Source organism: Miscanthus floridulus, chromosome 8, assembly GCF_019320115.1.
Source record: "Miscanthus floridulus cultivar M001 chromosome 8, ASM1932011v1, whole genome shotgun sequence".
Classification (NCBI taxonomy): Eukaryota; Viridiplantae; Streptophyta; class Magnoliopsida; order Poales; family Poaceae; genus Miscanthus; species Miscanthus floridulus.
Window position 1 is genome coordinate 129745317 of NC_089587.1, and position 9483 is coordinate 129754799.

At 44.5% G+C, this 9483-nt stretch overlaps 1 long non-coding RNA gene across 1 annotated transcript; it reads right to left on the minus strand.

Moving 5' to 3' along the window:
• Positions 1–261: 261 nt before the first annotated feature.
• Positions 262–2442, minus strand: LOC136473543 (uncharacterized). The gene is made up of 3 exons (XR_010762667.1): positions 2159–2442; positions 1335–1387; positions 262–456 (listed from the first exon to the last, which is right to left on the minus strand). It is a non-coding gene; the product is annotated as an uncharacterized lncRNA (long non-coding RNA).
• Between the last annotated feature and the right edge of the window lie 7041 nt (positions 2443–9483).

The window sequence follows — 9483 nt, forward strand, 5'->3', positions numbered from 1 at the left end:
TACGGTGAACAGATTATTGTTACGGGCAGCTTGCACACACAGCTGCAGGGTCTCGACCCGCGTCCTCAGTTGTACAAGGAGGTTCATCATGTTATGTCCCTACTCCGTGAAGATCTCCCAGTCGACTCGCGCATTGTAGACCTGAGTCATTGTAACACCACATGCACCACAAAAGCCCGAGATGTTACTAACATCCCTTCCCTCATGCCAAAGCGCGAAAACTCAGCATCAAAACCTCATCGTCAAAGTAAACACGAAATCTACAACAAGAACAAAACTATGATTAAGATAGGTTTCATTACAAATGTTATTACTAATCCATCAAGGGTCACTGTAACTGGTGAACTAAACTTATTACATCAAGCTAAAAACAATATTATAACACTAAAGTGTGGGCAAAGTTGTGATGTAGTGCAGCTAATCCCATCCCTTCAAGCAAAGCATCCAATCAAGCACCTAAAAAAATATGAGGGGTGAGAATAAATCTCAGCAAGCAAACTGCCTGAACATGTCATTCAAACTACAAGTCCATTAGACATCGATTTAAATATAGAAGAATACATGTTATAATAAATAAAGGTTAATGATAAGAACATTTATCTAATGAAATTTCCATAAACATGTAATGAGCATCATATACAATAAATAAACGATATCCACATATGAATAAAACAATACTCATTTAAATAAAAACAATACTGCTCATATAAATAAAATAATACTCCTCATATCCACTTCATGCCAACATAAAACCTCGATACAAATAAACCCCAAAGAGTGCAAATGCAATGCATGTGCATGTCCACTGCCTCCATACACAACAAGGTATGATGCTGCATCGTTCCCCTCCTCGGTCAACGTACGATGTTGTACCAGTACGGTCGTGGCCAGCAAACGGTGACATAATCCACAAGAGCACTCCGGAATAGTCATAAAGCTCTCTCACCGACCTGGCTCTAGAGCACTCCGAAATAGTTGTATGACTTTCTCACCGACCTGGCTCAATGCATATGCTCAAGACAAGAATTTTCATGATGCAATGATATGTTGCAACTGCAAGTATACTTACCTCATATGTCATATATATCCACAACCATAAAACATATCACTTACCTTCCGATGATAGACAAATTCTTACCATAAAATATATCACCTACCTCATGATGATAAACAAATAACAAAAGATTCAACATGAAGATCATATATAAGTTACTTTAAAGGATAAGTGAATTCATTCTTAGATATATTATCTTGATTTAGTTAATGTTATGACAAAGTGTAGGTAGATTAAATAACATGTCAAGCTGTAGCAAACCACCGCTACATTTACTTGCCTTGAAACGGTGATGCCATAACACGTGCTAAGAACAATCCAAAGATGCACCACCTGTCCAAACATTATTACCTCAGAAAATATACTCATGCAAACATACAAATAACACACAAATCGCTTCTACGGCCTACACCATCGTTTCCCTCAAAACAGTGACCACACATCCAATTCAACAGCAGGAACCTAGCTTCACATTTTTACTGCAGACAAACCACTTGTCTAAAATATATGAAACTTTGACATAACATACAAAACAGCATGGTCTACAACTTTTATGTTACTACTTTTGGAGTTTGAAGAGAGTAAGATATCCAAAACAAGCCAGCATTCTAACTGAACTTTTCTGACAACAGAAAAACAGCAGCTGACTAAAACATCCATGACTGGAGATATATTGATCCAAAATTTATAAAGTTTACCAATCTGGAAACCTTATGAAGATTACTACAACTTTTATTTAGATCATTCATCAAGATTCAGGACTTAAGATATCATAACACTGAATACATCTAAACCTGTCCAGAAAAAATTGACAGAACCATTGCATCGCAGAAAGAGGACCATAACTCTCAAACTAAAACAGCTATGAACTTGATCTTTGACCTCAAGAAAAGTACTGAAGCGTACTCTTGTAATATAATTTTTCTATGATTTTAGAAGCATCAAAACATCTCTAAACAGCGACTATATCGTGACTGTGTGGTCTGTCCAAAACTGTTGGGCCTAATTTCGAGATTAGAGCCCTATCCAGTTCAATAATCCACCAAATCGGCTAAACCCTAGCATGAGATTCCAACCAAAACAATGGGAAAAGTGGGATCTTACCACCACAGAAAGAATGAAGTCGGCAACGATTTCCTGTTACCACTTCTCCCCACGGCAGCCCTCGCTGCTACTCATCTCGCTGTCAGGACTGGTTTTGCGGGAGAGGCGAGCACAACGACGAACGGTGATGAAGCCCCAAATTCCCTTCCTCCCCTCTCTTCCTTCACTCTCCCACTCCTTTCTTCTGTGCGTGAAATTGGAAAGGGGCAGCTAGGGCTGCAGGACATGGGGAGAGAGATGGAAAGGGTCACCCTCCAGATAAGGAAGAAGGAAAGCCAAGAGGCCAAGACTTGGTCACACAAAAGGTCCAAGGGTCGACACCACGTAAGTAAAGGCTGTGAGCTGCTGTAGACCAAAGTACTGTAGCACCTTTCCCATCAGACCTTGCAAAAGCCATAACTTCATGGTCCGATATCCAAACAATAAGTATAAGTAGCCAAACAGAACATATTTGACGGGATCTACGCATCTATGGTTTCTGATTGTCCATCTGAGCAACGTATAAAAAATATTTTTTGCCAGTAACTAAAACTCTCGTTTAACCTTTTGCTACTTTTCATTTTCCAACACATAAAACATATTTTGGAGTTTACAGTCATGGAAGCTTGAAGTGCGTCACGCGAGACGTCCAGCTCACCGCATAGCATCTCAGCGTTCAACCTGGTCGATGACAAAACCGCTCGGACCTTGCGGTAATCCTTCAATAATTGATGGTAGACTATGTCGTCTGAGGATTCACGCTCTTGTGACAATTTGCCCACTTCAGAACCAGAGGGCTACGCGGGAACAGAGGGGCTCAGCGGTGGCAAGCGGCGATGGGACGACTCTCTGGCACCACCGGGGAAAAGCCCCAAGACCGGGGTTGGCGCCGCCATGGAGGAAGCACTGGACAATGTAAGCCAAGTTCAAGCCCATATTGGATAAGGGGGAGAGCGATCGGATTGAGAAGGCAATTGACTTTTACCAAACTGACTGGCACAGCATGGCACAGAATCGCAGGCGGCTGCTGTCAACAAAATATGGCTGGTAGTCTAGCAGGGGGGTATGCCTATGGTAGTAGATGAATCGGTGGAGGTGTGCATGATGGAAACTAGATGGTGACACAGAACACAAGAGACAACGATTAGGCAGGTTCAGGCCGTCAGCTTGACGTAATACCCTATGTCCTGTGTCTTTGGTGGATTGTATTTGATGAGATCAAAGCGAGGGGGTCCCTACCTGCCTTATATAGTATGGGGGATAGGGTTCAGGTCGATTGAATCTAATCCTGATTGGTTACATGATATCTATTTACAAGAAGTGCAGTATCTAGCATATCCGATAAGATCTTCCTTCATCATCAAGGATGTTTCACGCAGTCTTGCGGCGCACGCTGACTTGTGCCGTGCCCCTCACGGCTTCATCTTGAGGGCTAGGCCTCCCCTGGCGGCTCGGCCCATGTGCAGCCATGTGAGTATCGGGGGTCATACCCCCATATCAAGTCCCCGAGCGCCTTGTATCCAGTGAGCAACACCATCTTGAGCTTGTTCGAGCTGTCCAACGTACTATCGATCATCGGGAGTAGGCTTCCAACTACTTTAACTAGGAGTCGAACTATTGAAAGAAATGTCCGAGCAGTTGAACTTGCGTTTGAGCACTTGAAACCGATGTTCGAGCAGTTCAACTAGGAGCTGAACTAGGACTTGCTCAAAGTTGAGGTTTGTCAGAAGAATGTAAGGAGCTCAAGTAAAAAATTTTGAAGCCTTCACCTTAGGTGAAGTGTGCCCACTTAGGTTCTGGACGTGAAGTTGGACGCTTAGCGTCCCTGACTTAGTCAGCAAAGGGGAACTTAGTCCCTCAAAGGCAAAGATAGATGCTTAGCATCCATGCCTTAGGCAGAATTGACTCTTAGAGCCAAACGATGACCATCCATGACTTAGTCGTTTCGAAGAGGACTGGGTCCTACAAATAAGCACATTCACCGCAAGGTGAAGTGTGCCCACTTAGTCCCCAAGCCTAACAGTAGGTGAAGCATTCACATGGTGCTAGGGTCCAAAATAATAGTCTTCAGGTGCTAACCCAGTCCCTAGCTTAGATGGAAACCAATCTCCAGCTTAGCTGATAGAAAGTAATGTAGAAAATGGTACAGTCATCGTGAGATGATGTGTACACATGTAGTCCCCAAGCCTGCTGGAAGATTATGGAGAAATCTTGTAGTAGGGTTAGAAAATAAAAAAAGCTTGCTTGAAATTCCAAAATAAATCTATGAAACAGTCCTTAGCACTTGAACTTGGCGGCTCGCGTATGATGCGGTTTCCCTTGTGGATCCACCAGGCCCAGTTAGCAGCCTAGTGGCACACGAAGATGTCAGGGATGGACGCGGCACGACAGGCGTGGTTTCCCAAAAACCCTAGAAGGCGGAAGGTCAGGGGTCGAACTGTTATAAATCTGCCGTGATTTCGGGGTGCACTCCCCATTTCGTCGTCGCCTCATCGTCTTCCTTGTGCTCACACACACACACCTCCCAATCTACAACCGCTCCACGACTAGGGTAGATCCAAACACCAAGCAACCTCTGCTCCTAGATCTGTTCAATGGCACCAAAGAGAAGTTGTAGGAGTTCGAAGAAGGCGACCTGCGAGATCTACTGGGACAAGGAGTGGGTGCGGTTCATCATCAGCGAGGTGGCGTTGAACCAACTGGTGGTGCATGGCATGCTACCGGACTAGGTGATGATGAGGTGGTGCCCTATGGCCAGTGAGGACTTCCCTACACCTCGGACCGATGAGTTGGTCGTGTTCGAGGATTACTTCTTCCGTAGATTTGGTGTTCCATTTCATCCCTTTCTTCATGAACTAATTGCCTATTATGGCATTAGCCTTTGCAATCTAGGCCCCAATTCCATCTTACATGTCGCTATTTTCATCAATCTTTGCGAATCGTACCTTGGGATCCATCCCCATTTCGATCTGTTCCACCACTTTTTCTATCTCAAAGTCAAGGGAGGGACTGGTTCTCGAGTGGTCGAGGGGCTTATTTGTAGCTGCAGGACAGGATGGTGAGCCAGTACATCTCCATTCCCCTAAACACAAACCTGAAGTACTGGCCTTAGAGGTGGTTCTTTATCCAGTAGGTGGAGCTATATGTAGCGTGTGACATCGATCAGGTTCTGGTGATAAACTCTTGGTGGTTGGAGAGGCCTAGCTCCAATGGGATGGAGTAGGTGAGGGAGCTACTGGGTTTGATAAACCACAAGAGGCTCAACAGAGCCATTATGGTGATGAACTTCACCTTCTGGTGGATCTAGCCCTGTAAAGAGAGGGCACACCCCGGATTTGAGTTCTGAGCTGATACTGACGGGACCCGTGAGTTGCCTGAGGAGATTGACCGGGACAAAGTCAAGCATCGAATCACAATGTTATTTAATCTCATGGGTCGGTTGTTTGTTAGAGATCCACAAAGGGCCTTCAGCGTTGGAAACCTTCCCCTAGTGGTAAGAGTCTTCTTGTGATGTTCACATGTCCTTTTTGCTTATGCAATTTATTCATTTGCGCTATTGAACATTCATGGGTAGGACCAGGCAATGTACTTTCTCGGTGGTGCCATCAGAGGAGTGGCCGAGGGTCGTAGACGCTCGATCGAGCAGTCCCCAATGTCAGACCATCTTGAACGCTGATGAAGAGGGGTCAGAGCAGCGTGGAGCCACAGATGTAGGTGAACGATCGTCGTATGTTCGCAAGAAGCTTCAAGGGAAGCGACCAACTATAAAAGTGCCATCCCCAAAGAGGAGGAAGATGGTGAGGGCCTCTCGGGGTGAGGAGGGGCTAGTTAACATTGGTGGTTCTGGCCAGTCCTAGAGGAGGCAGATGGTTTTGTTGGATTCATCCGATGATGATGGACCAGCTGTTCCACCACCTCCGAGCACCGAGGCGCCTCCGCTGGCTGTGCCAGCTAGTGCAGAGACATCGGGGAGGTGGCAAACACGTGAAACCACGATGCCAGTCCCTAAGAGTGCTTAGACAACCCTAGCACAGATGACTAGGATGGCCACTGTAGTCCTCGAGACTACACGTGATGACAGTGCTGGTGGCCAGGGCCACTAGCTAGAAGGGCGCGGAGACACTAGCCAGCTCTGCTGCTAGATAGGGTGGCTCCAGACAAGGGTATTGGTTCAAAACTGTGTGGCGAGAGTCTGAATTATAAGTTTGCCCCTTTTTTGTTTTTTTGCAAAGTCTTTGCTTGATGAACTATTTCCTTATAGCGTGGAGTTGGCTGAGGACCTACAGGCATCAGCCACTGATGACGAGTGGTGCATGATGGAGCTAGAGGCTCTTGATGCTAGGTATTGTCAAGTAGGAGCGGACGCCATCATCCCCAAAAGTCTATTGTACAAATTTCATGCCAAATAGATAAGTACAACACCCTCTAGATAAATGACAAGTTATAAGGGCTAATTTTAGTTAAGATAGTTATCCCTATTGAAAAGTGTCAAACAACAGATTTCATATTTTTATTAGCTTCCCTAAAATCCATTAACATTGTACAAAAATTTGCATGGCACTAAGTTACTTATTTTTCTCCCTATGAATTTCCTTAGAAAACACCATTTTTTAAAAGATAAATAGTAAGAACCTACTTCAATCAAGTTTACTACAAGTTCAACATTTTTCCTAACTAGAGGAAGTCAACACAAGATCAAAAAAATTGGAATCACAATTTTATCACTTTCCTAGCTCAAGTTATGCATTTTACAAGATTGAAAACAATTTAAAAACACTTATCTAGCTCCATTTAATTCTCCAAGAAAAACATCCCAAACAGTAGGTTTTATATTTTTATCAAATACTACACTCCATGATGAAACCAACAAAATTTGGTTCAGTCCATTTGGACATCTACAACTCTACTTATGAATTTTTGAAACATACATTCAAATCTATGAAAGCAAATAAGAAATCCAAGACACATAGTGACTGATAGACGGGGCCCACTCATTAGTAGGACCCATGCATCCATGATATAGAAGCAGAGGAGGTGCTCCAGCTAGCCTCATCTCAGTAGCGGTGAGATCAATGGCGATGATGATGGCACCAATGTGTTCCCCACAACGAGCCATGTTGGTTGGTGGTGAAGACGCGACCTAGGGTTCACCGGAGATAGCTCATCGGCGATAATGGTGGATGGCAGAGGTAGCACCATGGTACACTAGCATTCTCGAGCCATCATGGGCTCCAGTGAGGTGCACTATGGCTTTGTGGAATCCTAGCGAAGCTATCTAGGGTGGTTAGGGTTCCGATGAGGCGGCGATGAGATCCTGACCACGTGCATGCCGCGACGGCGGCACATAGAGCATGTTGGTGCTCTCGCTGTTCTGGCTAGACAGGTGGCGAAAGGTAGGTCTCCATCATGCCATCTTCTAGGTCTAAGCTTACTCAACCTAAGGAGCACGAGAGAGGAGGGAGGCAATGGGCCAGCTCTACAACGGCGAGCTCGAGTGACACAGCGGCCATGGCGGCCACGGTGGGAGTGACGGTGTGTTCCCGCACGACCGTGTGGTAGCATCTAACCTAGTTCCTACCTAAGCATAAGGACCACAAAGCAGCTACAAACTAGAGAAGAGGAGGGTAGGAGGTGCGGTGGAATGGTGTGGCCACGATGAGCCGAGCGCACGGTTACGCTCCTGACGAAATCTTAGGTGACGACGATGAGAAATGTGCCCTTACCCTAGCTCAGGCAAGTTGGGCTAGTGGGTCATGGTGGAAGAGGCGACGATGATGGAGCTACTAGAGAGCTAGATTGGGTAGTGGTGCAGTGATGACGGAACTACACGGTGGCAAAGCTGGCGGCAACAACGGTGAGCTCGGCGTTTCGCTTCAGCAAGGTAGATCGAGAGGAAGTGCAAGTGGGTCAGTGGAGTGATCAGTAGGGGTGTGGCACCTTTGTGCATGCTTCGACTAGACCAGTCGGGCCATCGCCGGTGTATGGCCATCATGCGGCGGCCACGGCCTATGGCCGGTCATCCACTAACTCTCGCGTGGACATGGCCATCAAAGCAGATGACAGCGCTGACAACCCGACTTTGTGATTGTCTAGCTCCAAATCCATGGCAATTCAGCGAAAACTGTAATAATCAAAGTTGTAGAGCTACATACGATCTACAATTTTGCTTGAATGAGTTCAGTCTAGATCAGCCTAGTTTACGAACTATAGCGCATCAAGCATAGGTACATTGAAACTATAAACCACTTCCAGACTTTGAAAATTTTCAAACTCAAAAACAGTAATTATATTGCTAATTGCGAGTTGTTTTTGTGCATTCTATGCATTGAATTAGGTCTTGACCCAAAAATAAAAGTTGTTACAGTTGTCAAGTACTACAACTTTGCTTAAGGGTGCACTGTCATGCAAACACTCTATGCTATAGTTCAACTTAGGTCAAACATATAACTTGAAAATGGTAACTTACACTATAACCATGATTTAGAGGCCAAATTGGTCCAAGTCATGAATACCAAAGTTGTTACATGTGACATTCTAAACATGTTTAAGGTACCCCTAAGGTCCTACAAGCATTTTATACATTGGTCACATGTAAACCCTAGCATATGTAAAACATTTAGTGACAAACACATGTGATATAAGCAATCATAGAGATAAAATTTGAGATGCTCATGCTCATGAATGATCAATGATGCTTGTGCTCATGCAATACCAATGCCAAATGCATGCTTAACACTAGGGTGTTACAGCCCCTCCCCCCTTATAGAAATCTCATCCCGAGATTGGAAAGACCTACCAATCCTTGTAGAAAGTGGGGTAGGCGTCACGCAGAAAATCATCCCTTTCCCACGTTGCATCTTACTCACTATGGTTGTTCCACACCACCTTATAGAACTTAAATACCTTACTTCTAGTCACTCTCTCCATTTCTTCTATCACCCGAATAGGTTTTTCTTCATATGTCAAATCAGATTGGATCTTGACATTAGTGGGTTCAATGGCTTCTTCGGGCACACAAAGATATTTCTTCAATTGAGAGACATGGAAAACATTAAAGATGGCACTCATCTCTAGTGATAGTTGAAGTCTATAAGCTACTGGTCCACATTGCTCAATAATTTTGTATGGGCCCACTGTACTAGGGCACCTAGCTTTCGCTTCACACCAAATCGTTGTACCTTTTTCATCGGTGATACTTTCAAGTACACGTAATTACCAACTTCAAATACAAGAGGACTCCTTCTCTTATCCACATAACTTTTTTGTCTTGATTGAGCAGCTTCTATAAGTTGCTGAATGATCCAAACTTGCTCTTTAGCTTCTTTGACAAAGTCAATACCATAATA